Source organism: Gossypium arboreum, chromosome 2 (genome assembly GCF_025698485.1).
Source record: "Gossypium arboreum isolate Shixiya-1 chromosome 2, ASM2569848v2, whole genome shotgun sequence".
Lineage (NCBI taxonomy): Eukaryota > Viridiplantae > Streptophyta > Magnoliopsida > Malvales > Malvaceae > Gossypium > Gossypium arboreum.
Window position 1 is genome coordinate 81886760 of NC_069071.1, and position 18922 is coordinate 81905681.

Here is an 18922-nt window from a genome sequence, read left to right on the forward strand (position 1 = left end):
TTACTTAAAAATTCATTTCTCGAGTTTCAAAACTCGAAATTAAGATCCGTAAATTTTTTATGAAACTAGACTCATATATATATTTACTAATTTTTTTCTAGAATTTTTTACTTAGCCAATTAGTACAGTTTATTAGTTAAAGTTTCCCCTGATTCAAAACTTGACTGCACTGACCTCTTCTTACTACGAACCATTTTTCTTCCTGTACAAAATTCATATGACTAAGTCGTTTGTTTCTCTCAAAACTAGATTCAACAATAATTCTAAACATATAAATTATACCTTCTAATTAGTTTTGTACAATTTATGGTGAATTTCCAAAGTTGAAACAGGGGATCCAGAAATTGCTCTGACCCTATTTCACTAAAACTCAGATATATCATAAAATATAATACTTTTACCTGTTTTGCTTATTCCATAAGAAAATAGACATAATAAGCTTTAATTTCATATATTATTCATCTTCAAACTATGTTTCTACAATTTTAGTGATTTTTCAAAGTTACATCATTTCTGTTACTTGAATCTGTTTTAGGTTACTTTCACATTTTCATAATTTTCATGTGATAATCATCATTCAATCATACATATTAATAAACATGTATATCATCAGCTATTTTCTTAGCTAATCACTAGCAAGTATTTACACATCATTCATTATTCATATTATACCAAAAGTAGCTAAGTTTCTATACATGCCATACCCAAAACAAAACGTCTAGTTATACCGAGTTATTTCTTTGATAGTGTGATCGGCCTCCGACATTTCCTTCGATCCCCGAGTGACTAGATAAGTACTATAAGAAGAAGAAAATAAAGAGATTAAGCACTAGGCTTAGCAAGCTTACAAGCAAATAAATCACAACATTCAACATAATGGATAATTATGCATAATATCATCTAACATCATAAATTTCTTTACTTCTCAATTTCTATCTTCTTCTTTATTCCCTTACCTTCTTTCTTACCGACCTTTCCTTTTCATAAGTATAATCTACTTTTCCTTTGCTGTTAATTCACTGTAATTTAACTCGTATCCGACCCGTTGAACCACTCGGAATACTAAGGATACTAGGTCGTTCTGTCTATCAATATCTCGCCAATGCCATGTCTTTGACATGGACTTACATGAATTATTCTTGTCTCCAATGCCATATATAATATGGACTTACATGGCTCAATCCTGTCTCCAAAGCCATATTTCTAATATGGACTTACATGGCTCATTTCATTACATCTGTCAACCCTAATATCCTAACATTCCTAGGGTTCAACCGGCTTTCTAACACTTTTCCTCTGTCACTTCACCTTAAATTCGACTTTAAATATTTTCATAACATAATATATAAATGCTGAAATTGACAATAATAATGTAAAATAAAAGAATATTGCATTTATTTATGTAAACTTACCTTGATACAAAATGTGACTAAACCTTACAATTTAGTCCTTTACTTTTTCTTTTCCTCGTTCTTCTTTGGATTCTTAATCTATAATATAAAATATTTCTACTCATTGGCATTTATTTGATTTCTATTTCACTTCACAATTTATGCTGTTCAAAATTCAAAATTGCACTTTTACCCCAAAATTTACAGCTTTTACAATTTAGTCCTGCTCAATTCACCCATCAATTGAACTAATTTTTTCTAAATTAACACTTTTATTTTATCATTATAAACTATTTCACAGCCTTTGATATTCTGAATTTCAACACCAACATCTAATTCACAATTTTGCTCACAATTAGGTCCTAAATACCATTTTCTATCAAAATGACTTAATAAAACAACCTTAATACTGAAATTAGAACTTCAATTTCATAATAATTCATCATAAACTACCCTTACTCAGCCAGGTAACTTCCAATTTCACCCACCAAATCAAAAACTAATGAATTAGATGATTGGACCTAATTGTAAAAGTCACAAAACATAAAATTACTAAGAAATAGTAAAAATTGAACTTACATGGTGCAAAAATATGAAAAACCAGCATAGGAGACCTGCTACGGCGTTTCGGTGAGAAAGATGAAGAAATGTCTAGATTTTCAATTACATCATTTTTTAACTATTAACTTTTATGCTAATTCCAATTTTGTCCCTTGTTCACATTGTTTTCTTGCTTATTTCATACCCAAACCGTCCAGCCATTAACCTTTGGGTCTAATTGCTCTTTAAATCCATCTTTTAAATACTTAAGTTATTTACTCACAATTTAACAAATTTTGAGCTATTTTCGCTTTAGTCCTTTTAATTAATTAGCTATCCAAACATCAAAATTTTCTAACGAAACTTTAATACTAACTCAATGACACTTCATAAATATTTATAAAAATATTTATATCTCGATTTTAAATTCGAGGTCTCGATACCTCGCTTTTTGACCCGTCGACCTAATAAATTATTTTAATTCACTAATTTCACCATTTCACAAATTCTTCTAAATTCTTACTTGACTCATAAATATTAAGTTACTATCTTGTTCAATCTTATTTGTCCGATTTAGTGATCTCAAATCACCATTTTTGACACCACTGAAAATTAGGCCGTTACATTCTACCTCGGATTTGTGGTTTCGCAACCACTGTTCCGTTTAGGCCCTATTTCGGGATGTTACAGAGATCGAGTTTCAAATTAAAGGTAAAGTACTTTTGAAAGTATCCCCATGGAAAAAGGTATTGAGATTTGGCCAGAAAGGCAAATTGAGTCCGCAATTTATCGGACCATATGAGATCACTGAAAGACTTGGACCATTAGCCTACCGTTTAGCATTGCCATCCTAATTGGAAAAGATTCATGATGTATTCCATGTATACATGTTGTGACGATATCAATCAGACCTCTCCCATGTGATTTCACCTACGGAAGTCGAAATTAGACCAAAGATGACTTATGGTGAAGAACCAGTTAAGATTTTGGCTCGACAAGTCAAATAGTTGAGGAATAAGAATATACCCTTGGTGAAATTTTTATGGTATCGACACGGAGTGGAAGAGGCTACATGGGAGCCCGAAGAAACCATGAGAAGTCAATATCCGAACCTATTTACTGTAAGACTTTCGAGGACGAAAGTCCTTAAAAGGGAGAAATGTAACAACCTGAATTAGGGCCTCATTAGAATTGTGGTTTCAGGACCACAAATCTGGCGTAAAAATAATTATTTTTATTTTATGAGCATTATGAGGTCTAGGATATGAGAATAAGCATGTGCGAAAGTTTCATGAAGAAATTCTATGTGCAAGGTGTCCAATTGGAAATTAGGGACCAATTTGAATAAATTGCAAAACTTGGATTCTAGTAGCAATTTGTATGAAATTGCTTTGGAATATTAATTAGAGGTCCTTAAATAGTAATTTACCCAATTTCTAAGTTTTTGGAAAAAAATAGGCATGCACGGAAAATTTTGGGAGTTCAGTAAGGAATGACATTTTGGTCATTTGGTAATAAACTAAATTAAAAGGAAAAAAATCAAGCTAAAATTAGCTCATTTTCTTCTCCATGCTGCTGAAACTCTAAGGGTCTCCATATCCAGGATTTTTCAACATTTCAAGCTTGATAGTAAGTCAATCCTAGCCCTGTTTTAATGTTCTTCGTATTTTTAAGATCCTCGTAACATGCTCTCTCTATTTCTACCCATATTTCATGCTAGGGTTCATGTTTAGAAAATTACCCATGCATGAGATGTTTGTGTTTTGATGATTTATGGAGGAATATGGGAGTTTAAAGGATGGTAAACAACTTTTACTAGGTGGTTTTTCATGGAAATGGCTTAAAGGACTAAATTGTAAAAGTTGTGAAAATGGGTAGAAAAATATAGAAAGAAGGAAAAACATGGGCTGCAATAAGTGTGAATAACATTCGGCTAGGCTTGGATAGCCAAAGGAATTACATGCATTTCAATATAGGAGCCTTAGGACTAAATTGTAAATATTATGACATGTTAGGGGCAAAATGGTCATTTTTCCTAAGGGTGATTTTTAATCCTAAAATGAAAAATGTGATGTATTAATAGTCTAATTTTATTGATATAGACCCCAAGAAACCAATTCCGGAGGTCGACTATAGAAAACGAAAGGCTTCGGAATAACCGAGACACCAAGTCGAAATGACTACTAGGTAAGTTCATATAACCCGAAGTAAAATCTTAATATACTTAAAAATGTAGGTTCTTGAATGTATGATAATTAGATATTCATTGCATGATAATCCATAGGACATGCTAGTGCAAATGAAAAGATGATAAATGTCTCGGTTGAAATAAAAAGAGAAATCCGATGGTTAAATTATGGCTTACATGACTTGAGATCCTACATGTGTTGCAGAGAAGGATTTAGCCCAGACGGGTAACCACTGATCTCAAAATAAAAAGGATCTAGCCCGAACGGGTGTTCCTTAAGTGATCGAGCCTCCCGAAGAATATGGGTGCAATAAGAATTTAGCCTGAACGGGTAATCCAATTGAGGACTGAATTTAGCCTGGACTGGCACTTCTGATCCAAGTTTATGAGAGCAATTGTCGTTGAAAGAGATTTAGCCTGGACTGGTAATCCCGCCGTGAGATGTAAGGTTCGCGGGAGTGCGTACTTGAGATGATCACTTGTATGACTTGACGGTAATTGGGCTATCCATCATGATTTTCGAGAAATTCAAGGGGATTAGCATGAGAAATAAAGAATGAAAATATTGAGTTGATGAGCTCATCTAAGACTAATTACATGATGTGTTGATATGAGACTAACTTGATGATTGAGTTCATGTGACAGGGAAACTATTTCATACTTGTTGGAATTATTTCCTAATATTGTTGTATGCTAAATAACCAATAAGTTTACTTTCCAGTTATCCAGATGTAAATTCTTACCCCTCTTTCTTTTCCTTTGTTTTTTAGAGCTCGAGGATTCGCGAAGGTTGGGAGATGATCGGAGCTTTGTCAATACTATCAACTTGTCTTATTCTGGTATATAGAAACTTTTATTTTGTTATAATGGCATGTATAGGATTCTTGGTTATTTTGTTATATGTGTCACTGGGCTAGCCATTGTAAGGGCTTGAATGATATACTTATTCATTTTATATATGGCCATAGGATATGGCTCATTTTGATGAAGGTTGTAAACCTATTAATTGTGCATGTCCTGCTTGAATGTTTCATGAGATGGTTAATGTGATATACCATAGATATATATGTGTAATGTGGTCGAATCACTTGGAGATGGTTAGGTCATAATTGGCAATGAGTTATAAAATGAGCTAAGTGTAAAATGTGATTATCGGAGTGGTAATCCTTAATACAAAAAGGATAATCTAGCATGTACTAAACCAATGAGATGAGGTTTACATGCAAAAGACTATGCCAAGGTAGGGTATGGACATATTTAGGCCATGTTAAATATCATTGAATTTTATAAATGTGTATGGATGTTGAGGGTGACCATTGGCTTGGAAAATAGCCTCTAAAAAGGTTCACACGAGTAGACACATGGACATGTGTCTAGGCCGTGTGTGATATACGGTCAGCCCCATAGGCGTGTTGTATGGCCGTGTGTCCCCTGCACCTAAAAGTTTAGGTCAGTATGCATGGTAGTAAACACACGGCTGAGACACGGCTGAGTGTCTCAATCGTGTGGAGGACAAGACCTAGTACACGGATGTGTGCCTTGGCCGTGTGCCTCTAAATGGATGATGACATCATAAACAAAATGCTCAGGTTTTTGGACACGAGCGATGACACGGGCGTATCTAGGCCGTGTGAGGGATACAGGCCAAGGGCACGGACGTGTGGTCGGCCATGTGAAACCCCTGTGGGTTCAAAATTAGAAATAAATTCCAATAATTCAACATGAGTAAGGAACACGGGCGTGTCCCAATGCACACGAGCGTGAGCATTGCTGCCACACGAGTGTGTGAGGCTTAAACCTAAAAGTTTCTAAAAGTTTTCCAAAGTTCCCAGTTTAGTCCTGGATCACTTTTAATGCATGTTTTGGACCTCATAGGTCCATAATGGGGATAATATGATTTTGTTCAATCGGTTTTAAATTGAAATGAAATTTTATAGCCTGCACTTTTCGGAAGTGTCCTGTTTGTGTATGGTAATGCCTCGTACCTTACCTTGGTCTTGGGTACGGGTAAGGGGTGTTACATAATGAGAGATTTCTTCAGACAATTAACAATGTTTCAAATAACTCTATCTTTATCAATAATAAGGATAGTTCTGATATAGAATTCATCCACACTCTTTTTCTATAATCAACAAAGTCAGAAATATCACATTTCATACTCAATCATCGATATCCTGTCTCAGACTGTTATGCATCTTGTTAATCCCATATGAATAGATAAACTACCACTGAAAGTTTCTTGTAACAATTGTTGAATATCGGTAGTACTTTTCTCTAAATAATAGATAATCATCGATACCACATCTGAGGTTCTGAATCAAAGTCAATTTATGTTAAACCCCTTTTTAATTTATAATTCGCTGACACATTTCTGAATTTCACAATTTTACTAAATAAACATTTATTTAACCTCTAATTCAGCTAACAATTGTTCATTACTTGATAAGATCAATCATGTATTCATCACTCAAAAATCACACAAAAGTTTCCCATTCAAACATCTAAAACTATAATCGTTTTCCTTGAACAAGAATCACTTACAAACTCACATGTTTTTTGACGATTCGAGCTAAATTTGTTGTGCCAAGTTTGGATCTTTCTCTGACATTAAACATTTTAAACCCTTATAGTCACAATATATATATATATATCACAAAACTCTTTATTCAACTCAGGCGGAACCAGAACTGACATTTCGATTGATAATGCCTTCGTGTAAAAGAAAGCTTCAACATTCGAACTAACTTTAATTTACCACAACATTTATCAGATAGAATTGTTCCAATAGATATAACTCTGTATTAAATGTTCAAGAATACAAACTATTCTTCCAGACTATCCCTCAATTCACACATAAACATTCAAAGTTTATTTCCAGTCCGTTGAATATATTTAAACACATATAACTCAATCATTTTTTCAATTATATAATTCAAGTCAGACTAAATCACTGAATCAGTCTTTTCAAAGAAAATCTTTTCTTCTCCTTTAAAAGGATAACCTACACATATCATTATACAGATGCCACAATCATCAAATAGAAATCATAATGTCATAATAAGACTGACATCTTACCAGTAACAATAGATAATATCCCGGCTGTTAATAAAGCATTTGAACCCAGAAGAAAATCAAATATGATCTGGACAGCAACCAATGCAGAAACATAACCTTTATAACTCTTATAATGGTATTGAAGTACTCCCAAATTTCAGAACAGAAATTATGATAGCCATTTCCGTCAAATAATGTCTAAAGCTACATAGAATATCAGAAAGTTACAACCCATGTAGAATAATATCAATTCCGATGATATTCCAGAAATTGTCCAGAAAGAATAATGTCACTCATAAATACTAAAATCTATAGTAACAAAAGCAATATAATCTTCACTTATATTCAACAGAACAATAGCCAGTAGAAACTAAACATTTGCCTCATACGAATTTCACCGATGATTTTCATATTCACTCAAGGGAATAAATACCAAAAATAAACATAGCAATATCGAACATAACCTAAACAGACCAGCCATACTTTCATATTTTAGTATGTTTAGTTAATGTCCTCATACGATAAGAGTTCCTTCTGAAATTAAATAGTCACATCTACTTTTGAGAATAAATGTATACATAGAGTGCCCAGAAAAAGTCATAGTGACTGCCCGACTATAACCACTGCACTCAGCCATCAATACAATTCAAACATTATCCTATCACTAACAGAAATCGATTTAGAAAAGCTTCCAGTTAATACTTTCTTTAGATAACATACCTGAATAAGTCATTTGATCGAAGTTAACTTCTTCTTTAACAGTGACGTCACATAATCTGAATAGTCTTTAGAACTATCAAATATCTCTTTTAATATTGTCTTCATTTGCTGATTCATTCACTTTTCTGACCACATAATTAATCTTCCAAACACAGACTTCTGCAATTTCACCCTCGTGAGTTTATTCAACCCAAATCTTACAGATTTCATTGTAACATTTTACGGATAAGGGGGGTGAGGTTAGTAAAGCCTCAAATTCAATTCTCACATAAATGCACATAACATAAATTATCACAATTAGCCAATTCATTACTGATTTCACATTTTCAAATCATTTAATAAACATTTTCTTATAATCACTTTTGTTCTTAACACATAGTTCTTATGCGAACTCAAATCACTAATTCACAATCAAAATTCTTATATAGCATCATAACTCAAATGTCAAAACTCATATGCTCATATAATTATAACATTTATCGATAACAAAAATGTCATACTTCTTTGATCCATACCTTTATGAATTTTAACTCATAATCAACACCTTTCAATTCGAACATTTGAGTACACATTCCGTACTATCAGAATTAACTTTGTTGGAAAAAAATATCTGTCTTATCAAAACAATTTTTATCAGAGTCAGGAGATATCACATTATCACAGGTTAAACATGGCATGTATAGCTAGACTCACAAACGCTGTGGTAGTCTTAGAACTGACTAAACCATAGCTCTGGTACCAATAAATGTAATACCCCTAACCCGTATCCATCGCCAGATTAAGTTTAAGAGGCATTACTGGACTTATCGGAACCTTTTTCAATCATTTTGTAAACATATTATACATCATCATCATCATAGCAAATCATACATAAAGAGTCCCTTTAGAAGGTCGATGAGACCTTAAACATGTTTTAGAAAGGGGTTGGGATTAAACCGAGCTCACCAAAATCTGTCAAAACTTAAACATTTTTTTTAAAGTTACAAAGGTCACACGCCTGTGTGAAGAGGTGGTGTGCCTCACACGACATTAGACACCCCCATATGTCTAGACCGTGGCGAAATAGAGCAGACATACTAACTTATCCACACGGCCAAAGACACGCCCGTGTGCCTTGGCCGTGGTCCAAACTAACTTGGGTCACACGGCTGACCACATGCCCTTATGTCTAGCCTGTGTACCCTTCGAAATGGCCACACATGCCAATGTACCAAGGCTGTGTGCCTCACACAGCTACCAAACATGCCTGTGTGTCTAGGTCGTGCTTGAGACTGACTTAAATTTTGGGACTACCCCAGGAGACACACGGCCATATAACATGACCGTGTGTCGCACATGACTGAGACACATGCCTGTGCCTCTGCCCGTGTGGACAAAAATAGGCTACTTGAAAAGCCATTTTGCCGCCCTATTATCACAAGCTTTTAATACCACATTTCATAACCCAATATGCAATCAAATTATTACCAAAACAAGCATCACTCATACTTCAATATCATTTCTATACATAATTCCAACTCAAACATACTAATTCCATGTACCTAATTCATACAATGAACACATGATTCATATCACAGTTATAACCATTTCAATATCATAACAACCTTACCAAATCAATCATGAATCATACCATTTCAACCACCCAACTGCTTACGAGAAAGACCATTTCACAAGGCCATATATATGTATACAAACATTAACATCATTAACAAGCCATTTTCGCATGGCTACATATATACAAATGAAAATAAACCATATCGAAACAAACCTATACATGCCACATAACCAAAAACTCAAAGCTTTTGTTTACCGAAGCGATAACCGGATAGTGTGATAAGGTCTCCTATGCCTTCCAACCCGAGCAAGACTCCAAAACTCTATAAACATAGGAAAAACACATAGAGTAAGCTTAGTAAGCCATAAGCAAATAAATCACTTCAATGATATTTATAAACCAATATCACTAAAATGAATTTAACAAATCTCAATCACATATACATTTATTATAATTGTAAACTCATATAACCACATTAAATCACTTCACTTATCTTATTTATCAATGAATATATAACCATACTTCCAAATTCAAATAACAACCATTAGCTCAATCATATAAATCAAGCTCGCACATATTCATTACACAACCAACGAAAACATGTCATGCTTCACTAGCTAATTTACATATATACGAACCATATATCATAACACCACCGTCTTGATATCTATTTCATATCGAATTTTCAAATCAAAACAATATATCTCAAAAACCATGTTTATTGTTTCATAATTCTCATGTTCGAATCATAGAACCACAAGGTCATATAACAAGCACATATAACACATATTCATTAGTATACATTTCTTTCTTTCATGATAATATAATTCGTATATCATCATTAAAAACATATTCACCTTCCATTTCTGAATTTCATATACAATTCACATGTACCAAAATCATATATGAAAAAACACAATTACCATTTCATATTTCTCTTTGGTATTAACCACATCTCATTTTCACATGGATCATAATCATACTTACTTTCATTGCTCAATATCATATACATTGCAACATACCTGAATCGGATGCACATTTATATACTTATTTATTTCTCGGAATACCCGTTGAACCGTTCAAAATCAATAAGGATACTCGGATAGCTCATAAGCTCGTACAATGCTAACGTTCTAGCCGTGGTGTTACATGAAATCAACTATCGATGCCACTGTCCCAGGCAGGGTCTTACACGAAATCATATATGGTGCTAAAGTCCCAGACATGGTCTTACATGTAAATCACAAACTGATGCCAATGTCCCAGACGTGGTCTTACACGATAATACATTTATTTGCATATAAACTTAGCTCGTACTAACACGAATGGACTAGAACGACTATTCGACAATTTTTTACTTTTCCTGATTAAAATATGATTTCCTCATTTCTTGATCTATTCACTCATGCAATTGCCGAATATTTTGAAGCTTCAATGGCTTCTTTTTCTTTTAATTTTTGACAATAGATGATAATGAAGCCAAATTATTTTATTTTGTTTTATTTATTAAAACACTTATTAGCTATTTTTCTATATTAACCTTCAAAAATATTTAAAACTACTCCAACTACCCTTCCACTATCACCCATTATCACAAAAATGGTCTAATATCTTTATAAGGAATTTCAATTTAATAAACCATAGCAATTAAATATTTTAACAAATAGAAAGTCACTTTTGCATTTTACGTGATTAAGTCTTTTTTATCAAATCGGACATGCAAACAATAAAATTTTCATACGAAATTTTTACACATAACAATTCACATGCTATTAACATGGAAAATAATATTAAAATATTTTTTGACTTGGATTTGTGGTCCTGAAACCACTATTCTGACTAGGGTCTAAACCGGGCTGTTACATAGGATATACTTACAATCAAGCTTGAAAGTTGAAGAAACCCTAGCTATGGTCTCCTTGAAAAATTTGGCCAAGGTGAAGAAGATGGACACCAATTTTGACTTGATTTTCTCTTTTTATTCTTTTATTTACCAAATAACCAAGATGCTCTTAATGCATAACTTTGAAATTTTACCTATTCATGTCCATTATTTTCCACTAACTTATCTAATGGTCTAATTACCAACTAAGGATCTCTAATTTAAAATCTCATAACAATTGGACACCTTGAACAAGTAGAACTCAACTTTTTCACTTTTACGATTTAGTCATTTTGACTAAATTGAGTACCCAAATGTCAAAATTTTTGAACGAGATTTTCACAGAATAGTTCCATAGAATTGTAGACCATAAAAATATAATAATAATGAATTTTTCTACGTCAAATTCATGGTCCCGAAACCACTATTCCAACTAGCCCTAAAATCAGGATGTTACACTTATTTTCATTTAAAGGGCTAAGTCAGATCTAACGTACCATGCATATAAGGGCTATTCCTTAATTTCCTATGTTTAGAGGATCAATTAAACCTAAGTTCTGATACCACTAAATTGTAACACCTTGAGTTACTTAACATCAATTTTTAATTTGATTTATCTAAAAACTTATTCAACTCCAAGTTTAATCTATATTTATCACATAACATTATTCTGACCTTTTACTTATCAACATATTTCTAACTTTAAATAAAAACTTCTACAATCACTAAGATTCTTACAATCATTTTACCTTACTACTCATGAAAAATTATTTTCATAGACTTGAAACTTAAGAATTCATTATAAATACATTTAATCAACCCTCGAGGTGTAGCCTCTAGGGTGTCTCTCTATATATATTAAGCAACTATTAGGCCTTTCGTGTGAGCTTGGCGGTGTCTGGCTTGGTCCTTTCTCATATGACCTTGTCAATCTTTGATCCTGCATCAAATGAAACCACTAATAAGTTCAAATAAACTTAGTGAGATTTATTATATTAACTATTAATGAATAACTCATGTTATCACGAGTATAAAGATTTGATACGCATAAGTTATCACACCCAGTTTCCTATAAATCAAAAATTAGGAACAATTTGGAGGTTAAATTGAAAGAGACCATGTATATTAGTTCCAAGTCTAGTTCGATTGGATTAGAACTAACAAATTCCTTAGTGGGAGACACAATATTGTTAATGGGCGGGTTTTACACTATTGAAGACAGTCTAAGAAGGGCTATAAATAGCTGAAAGGTGACTTTTAGGAGAGGATTCATCTCGATTCTATTTCATTTTCTCCTCTTCCTCACTTTTTTCCTTTGTTGCTTTTAAGAAGATATAGTTGTAGGAAGCTCTACATGAAGCGAAGGTCGTGAGGTTTAAGTCAGAAAAGTGGAAAATCTAGTAAGCTGGTAAGGTTCTCCATCTTTCTACATACGTAAGGTTAAGAAAATGAAGATAAGGATTTATAGAAACCATATTAATGGTTCTGCATGTTTATGAAAAAGTGAGATTTAAGTTAAAAATGTTGAGTTTAGCCCATGATTTTGGTTGTCATGCTTAGCTACCTGGAGATTAGAAGCTCTGACATTTGGAAGAGCTAAGTTGATAAGATGAAAAAGCATCATGCAAATCTCTATACTCCTTCTATCGGATGCTGTGTGTTTAACATGTGTATGGGTTAATTTCAAAATGAGTTCTATGATGATGCATTATCTTTGTTGCTTGAGAGTGCTTCATTGCATAAGGTTGAATAGGGTTATGAGTATCCGCTAGTATGTCATTATGAAAACATGTTATGAATTTCTTGTAACGTGTTTTTATTTATTATGGAATATGGAAGAGAATTATCAATGGGTTAGATAAAGTTAAGATAGGAAAAAAGGGTTATTTTGTTAGATACCGCCATACGATGGTGCTGAGTGCACCTGTGATGAATGAAGCTCCGGGCCTTGCAGAATAGACATTGCAGTGTTCCCACATTAATATTAGGAGTGAAAAAATGAAGAATGGGCAGAGGGATAGAGAAATTGGAATTTTATTAAGATTCCACCATTCGGGATTGTTAGAAGCAAACCGCGATTTATGGATTCCATAGAAAATGTTTTTATTTCAAGGCATGATTTATGGATTTCGTAGAAAATCTTTATATTTCATGGCCTGTTTGATTTGAGGAGCATGCTTTCCCTTTCCAGTAGTCTCTAACATTGAAAGTTAAAGCTTTAACTTGAGTACCAATTATGTTCATGTAGCTTCCAATCATCTCCTTTAAGTGTGATTCACTAGTACCTCACTTAGCACCATTACAACTTGGTTCATCCAATCACTCCATTGGTTCAACACATGCTATGCATTCTTATTCTTGAAGTGCAAGCCTTGAAGAGTCTTCACATGTATCGAGAACGAAGACAACTTTTCAAATAAGAGATGCAAAGTTTGAAGTAAGAAACACTAATCATATGGCTAGTTGTAGTAATGTTGTTATTGGAAAGTGATTTGTCACAAATCGTAGTGACAGATTAAGTATTTCTTAGCACTTAACAAGCTTGATTTATAATCCTTTTAATATATTTTTTTTTTCATTTTTGCATTTCTTAGTTTAGATTCAAAATATTGCTAAATAAGCATTTTTATACACTATTTCGAGTTAGTTGACCTAATGGGGCCAATACCAGTCTTAAGGTGGTTTTAATGATTTATTTGAGTGTGTAAGATACCCATTTGGAAGTCGAAAGGCATTAGGAATGACAGTCGGGTTGTAACACAAGCTTTCAGGGTTGCAACACAATCGAGCAAATTTAGAATATTACAATCGAAGTTGTGTGTCGTGACAAAGGTACGACGATGGGCAAAAATTAAGCGAGGGTGTTTCTATTTGCACAACTCATATTTTATGTGATTAAGGCTTGTAATTGACCTAATTTGTAACACCCTGAATTTGGGCCTAGAAGTTTTGGGCCTTGAGCATGGGAGCAGTTGAAGGTAGCTTATAATATTCTGTTGTGCGTGAAAATTTCGTTAATGAAGGCTTGTTTTAGTGGTTAAGTGTGCTGAGAAGTGTTGGAGAAGTCTTGGGTTCAAACCTGGACTCTAGTAAAAATTTTGGTTTAAGGTGAATCAACCCTGGGTGTAGTAGGTAGGCCTTAAGAATATTGTTGGAGAAATTGTGACACAAAAAGCCGTGTGGCTTAGTGGCAAGTAGCGTGTGGAGCATTTAAGGGGAGGCATGGGTTCGAATCCCATGGCAAGCAAAGAGCATTTATTTTGCTAACAGGGGGCTTTAAATATAGAAAACCATGAGGAGAGTAAAGGTACCTTTCTTGGCTGATCCCTTTCGCTTTATGGCGTGCTCGTTTGGTTTGGGCGTCGGCTAAGAGTGCTCGAAGCGTGGATTAACTCCAGTCTCCAATCAGGTGTGTATTTCTCGCTACTCTAGCTGTAGGATGGCTACTTCGGGCCGCGATGGGCCGAAAGGGGCCATGTGGGCCCAATAGGCCTCGGGCCCAATAGAAAAAGTTGTTTGATTGTGTAGTAAATATTGGACTAGGCTAGGTGAATCTCATATCTGTTGCTAGATTTGGGCTAAAAGGGCCACACGAGCGTGTGGGCCCATTTGGGCCGAGAATAGGCTTTAGGGCCATTCGTATTGTTATCCCGGTTTAAAATACTTTAGTTTACCAAATTACCAAAATACCCCTGGTTTGTAAAATTACTAAAATACCCTTGTAGGGTAGAAATACTGAAATACCCCTGTAGGGTAGAATTACCGAAATACCCCTGTAGGGTAGAATTACCGCAATACCCCTGTAGGGTAGAATTATTGCAATACCCCTGTAGGGTAGAATTATCGAAATACCCTTGTAGGGTAGAATTACCGAAATACCCCTGTAGGGTAGAATTACCAAAATACCCCTGTAGGGTAGAATTACCGAAATACCCCTATAGGGTAGAATTACCGAAATACCCCTGTAGGGTAGAATTACTAAAATACCCCCGTAGGGTGGAATTACCGAGATACCTTGTGGAGTAAAACTACCATTTTGCCCCTAAGGTGTTAAATGACTGTTTTGCCCTTGTGGCCAAGTGACTAACTTGGACTGTGTGGTTGACGAATTTGATTGCGAATATATGTTGGTATATGAATGACTTGACTGTGATTGTTTGATTCAAATATGGGCATGACATTCTGCATACATGACATGTTGCATGGGTTGGGATTTTGTACGGAGGAAGATCTGATCTGTTAGGATCGCATGGTTGCTTGACGACTATGGATCCACCGAAGGCTTAAGAGCCGTATATTCGTACTGATTTGATAAGGTCGCACGAGTCGTCCAAGACGACTGTGGACCGATCAATGGCTGAGTGCCGATCATATTTACCCGAGGCTATGTGCCGATTATATTACCGTCGCTGTTGGCTATGTGCCTAACATGATACAGCTACCGATGGCTTAAAGCCTTCTGATTATGGCTTTGTGTCAACCTACATATGGCTCTGTGCCAACCTGATTATGGCTGTGTGCCAAACGTATTTGCCTAAGCCTATGTGCCAATATATGGTTATTTACGACTTTGTGTCAATCACATTTACCTAGGGTTGTGTGCCGGTTATGTTACTCTAGTTGATGGCTATGTGCCTAACATAATGCAGTTATCGATGGCTTTGTGCCAGGTATTCTGTTAATTGGCTTTGCCACATTATCTGTTTCTTGTGGCTATGCCACAAATATCTGCTCGTGGCTCGCCACAATATTCAGATCCGTGACTCGTCACAATATTCGATAACCGAGAAAGAATGCTGCAATCGTGGAGTGTAAGGCTGGGTGGGTTGAGCTATTCCCCACATGGAGTGTAGGACTGGTACGGGTGGAGTGTAGCAGTTGGTTATAGGCTAGATTGGGTTGGGATTGCATTCACATTCTGATTTTTTATTCTGTTACTTAATAGTGATTCTGATTTTGATTCTGTTACCTGATACTGATTTTGATTCTGATTCTGTCACCTAATTCTGATTCTGATTCTGATTCTAGTTTTGATAATGTTTCTTATTCTGTAATGGGTTAAAGCCCATCTGGTACTATCTGTTAAAATGGGCTAAGGCCCAATTGATACTGAAACTGTAAGTAGGGCTGGGGCTAACTTTTAATTCTTTTATATGACTGACTGTTCCTTTTATATAGTAGGGGATTTCACACTGAGTTTTCGTAAACTCACCCCGTTAATTAACCTTTCAAGTAATTTTCAGCCTTAGACGGATCGGGGCTGCGCGGGCTCGGAGGAAGCCATACACACTGTTTATGTTATAGTTTTGATTATTGCTTTTAAATGTTTTTATGTGGGTTGTAGTAAAGCCGTTGTAATTTTCTGGATTTCAAATTTGGAATTTTATTTATTGTTATTATAATTGCCAGTATTAGAACACGATTTTCCAAAGCAACTACTATTATTTTAAACATCACGTAACCGCAATTGTTTTTAAATTAAGCTTCCGCATCTGCCAGGATTTTTTTACAAAGTTGTTAAGAATGTTATTCAGCTGAGGTTTTCTAACAAGGTTTAAAAAGGGTACAAGTTTTTAATTATTAAGAAGGGTTTTTAATGGAAACATGGTTTCTGAAAAACACTTCAATGTGACACGCCGATTCGAGCCAAACTTCCAGGCCGGGTTTGGGGTGTTACATTTAGTGGTATCAGAGCCTGGGTTGCAATAACTCGGCTGTGGATTGGGTTTTCAAAGGTTGAATTTCAAAAAATTATTTTCAACCACATGGTCAGTTTGAAGTATTTCTTTTAAAAAGTGTGGCACACCGAGTCTCCGGCGCCGAATCTGTAAATCTTCTGAATACTTTTGTCTGTTGAAATACTGTGGATTTTTTAGATATTGGTCTGAATTTAAATTTGGTATTTATTTTATGTGGATGTGATGTTTGGATATAGAAATTGTATATATGTGTGATAAATATGTGGCTGCTTCTGTGAATAAGTGTTGTATGTATGAGATGTTTCAAGTTTCAGTTGAAGTGTGATAGTGATAGTAGGATCAAAGTGCTCAGTGGTAGCGTAGTGGGGTAGATGTTACATGACTACCCTGTTAGATGGAAATTTCGGGGACGAAATTTCTTTAAGGGAGGTAGAGTTGTAACACCCTGAATTTGGGCCTAGAAGTTTTGGGCCTTGAGCATGGGAGCGGTTGAAGGCAACTTATAATATTCTGTTGTACATGAAAATTTCGTTAATGAAGGCTTGTTTTAGTGGTTAAGTGTGCTGAGAAGTGTTGGAGAAGTCTTGGGTTCAAACCTGGATTCTAGCAAAAATTTTGGTTTAAGGTGAATCAACCCTGAGTGTAGTAGGTAGGCCTTAAGAATATTGTTGGAGAAATTGTGACACAAAAAACCTTGTGGCTTAGTGGCAAGTAGCGTGTGGAGCATTTAAGAGGAGGCATGGGTTCGAATCCCATGGCAAGCAAAGAGCATTTATTTTGCTAACAGGGGGCGGCAAGAGTTGGTGTTGAATTTAAACTTTGATGATGGAGGGATCCCACATCGGGAAGCTAACATAATAGTGGATGCGAAGCTGGCTTTAAATATAGAGAACCATGAGTAGAGTAAATGTACCTTTCTTGGCTGATCCCTTTCGCTTTATGGCATGCTCGTTTGGGTTGGGCGTCGGCTAAGAGTGCTCGGAGTGTGGATTAACTCCAGTCTCCAATCAGGTGTGTATTTCTCGCTACTCTAGCTATAGGATGGCTACTTCGGGCTGCGATGGGTCGAAAGGGGCCATGTGGGCCCAATGGGCCTACGGGCCCAATTGGATAAGTTGTTTGATTGTGTAGTAAATATTGGACTAGGCTAGGTGAATCTCATATTTGTGGCTAGATTTGGGCTAAAAGGGCCACACGAGTGCAGGGCGCATTTTTAATGAGAATAGGCTTTAGGGCCATTCGTATTGTTATCCCTGTTTAGAATACTTTAATTTACCAAATTACCAAAATACCCCTGGTTTGTAAAATTACTAAAATACCCTTGTAGGGTAGAAATACCGAAATACCCCTGTAGGGTAGAATTACCGAAATACCCCTGTAGGGTAGAATTATCGCAATACCCCTGTAGGGTAGAATTATTGCAATACCCCTGTAGGGTAGTATTATCGAAATACCCCTGTAGGGTAGAATTACCGAAATACCCCTGTAGTGTAGAATTACCGAAATACCCCTATAGGGTAGAATTATCGCAATACCCCTATAGGGTAGAATTACCGAAATACCCCTGTAGGGTAGAATTATCGAAATACCCTTGTAGGGTAGAATTACTAAAATACCCCTGTAGGGTGGAATTATCGAGATACCTTGTGGGGTAAAATTACCATTTTGCCCCTAAGGTGTTAAATGACTGTTTTGCCCTTGTGGCCAAGTGACTAACTTGGACTGTGTGGTTGATGAATTTGATTGCAAACATATGTTGGTATATGAATGACTTGACTGTGATTGTTTGATTCAAATATAGGCATGACATTCTGCATACATGACATGTTGCATGGGTTGGGATTTTGTACGGAGGAAGATCTGATCTGTTAGGATCGCATGGTTGCTTGACGA

General features: G+C 35.3%; 1 long non-coding RNA gene across 1 annotated transcript; it reads right to left on the reverse strand.

Moving 5' to 3' along the window:
• Positions 1–590: 590 nt before the first annotated feature.
• On the reverse strand, positions 591–1485 carry LOC128283791 (uncharacterized). Its single transcript, XR_008274202.1, has 2 exons — positions 1413–1485; positions 591–797 (listed from the first exon to the last, which is right to left on the reverse strand). It is a non-coding gene; the product is annotated as an uncharacterized LOC128283791 (long non-coding RNA).
• Positions 1486–18922: the final 17437 nt, after the last annotated feature.